This window comes from Oxyura jamaicensis, chromosome 5 (genome assembly GCF_011077185.1).
Source record: "Oxyura jamaicensis isolate SHBP4307 breed ruddy duck chromosome 5, BPBGC_Ojam_1.0, whole genome shotgun sequence".
Classification (NCBI taxonomy): Eukaryota; Metazoa; Chordata; class Aves; order Anseriformes; family Anatidae; genus Oxyura; species Oxyura jamaicensis.
Window position 1 is genome coordinate 30,801,237 of NC_048897.1, and position 1,335 is coordinate 30,802,571.

Consider the following 1,335-nt stretch of genomic DNA (forward strand, 5'->3'; position numbering starts at 1 on the left):
TATTATTATTATTTATTTTGTTTGTGTTTTTCCCATATGCTGCTGCGGACCCTAGTAAATACCCATTAAGGCTAAGCCAGGGTGGTTCTGCCATGCACGGTGATATTGCAGAGTCCTTGCCAGCGCTCTCCACAGAACATTTCAACTTCACTTTAACCCACCACTGCTCCATCTGTACATCTCAGTGCATTTGCCAGGCACATATAATTTGATTCAATTTGATCCCGGAGATTTTCTACATGGGCCAGTAGGTATCAGAGTCTGCGAGTTATTTTGAGCTTGTCTGCGACATCCAATTCCACCCACCAGGCTTGCACAGATATATAAATCGTGGAGGTGTCTAAAATAACAGGCCCTGAGGAAACATCTGTCACCTCCAAAAGCTTGTGAGGGAGGAAGAAGCATTCAGCTCAGCAACTTAGAGAATTTTCTTTTAGCTCCAAGAAAGCAGAGAGCAGCGGGAGGCGTTGTGACACAGCCCAGATGCCTCGGCACTTAGACTTTCGCATCGCTTTCACCATTTATTTGACCTGTGAAGGTAAGGAAAGGAACACGTAGGTGCTGGGCAGTTTGGGTGACCTCTGTGCCACCTAACCTTTGCCTTCAAAATGAATGTGTTACTTCTCTCCCTTTTTGCTTCTGGATATATACGTATGTATGTATGTATGTATGTATTTTTTTTTCCTGAAACTTGGCTGGTTTGGGGCCTTTGCACCCAACCTCTCAATGAAAAAACACACAACTTGCCATGTTGCAAGTTGCACGGCTGCTCTAGTCCTGAAACCTGCCACCTCCTGTGCTGGTTACACATATGGGCACATATTGCATATCCTACAGCTATCAATCTTTGGGGCAAACCTGGGCAGAGCTGAGATGGTGGATTTGCCCTCCCTGCATCTTTATATTTTTTTTTTCTTGAACACCAATGCCCCTAAATCTTTGCTGCTCTTCATAGCGGAGAAAACAGCTGCAGAACTGTGGAAGAAGGGGGGAAACCCGCAGACAGCATGCGGGGAACGGTACTTGTGGGGTGACCGACGGCGATTTGCGAACCATGAAAGCTTCATGAAGGGAAGCAGCGCGCTGAGCACAGATGGCGCTGCCCTCCAGCACCAACATGAGGCAGCAGGGCTCCCCACCTCGCAGCTTTCGGCGTGGGGCGGCGGGTACAGGCGGAGACCCGCTCCGGCCCAGGCCCCCCGCCAAACACAGCCCCCACGGCGGCTGCGAGCCCCCCACGCGGAGCCGCGGTCGCCCCGGCCCCGGCCGCAGGCCCCGCCGCCATCACGGGGTCGGGGCGCGCTGACGCTGACGCGCTCGGCCCGGGCCGGCCCG

General features: G+C 52.4%; 1 long non-coding RNA gene across 1 annotated transcript in view; it reads left to right on the plus strand.

Annotated features, from left to right (window-relative positions):
* The first annotated feature begins 348 nt into the window (after positions 1 to 348).
* LOC118167312 overlaps positions 349 to 1,335 on the plus strand; it is a 9,174-nt gene continuing 8,187 nt past the window's right edge. Inside the window, exon 1 of the long non-coding RNA XR_004751097.1 lies at positions 349 to 538. This is a non-coding gene — a long non-coding RNA (uncharacterized LOC118167312). The remainder of the gene's footprint in view (positions 539 to 1,335) is intronic.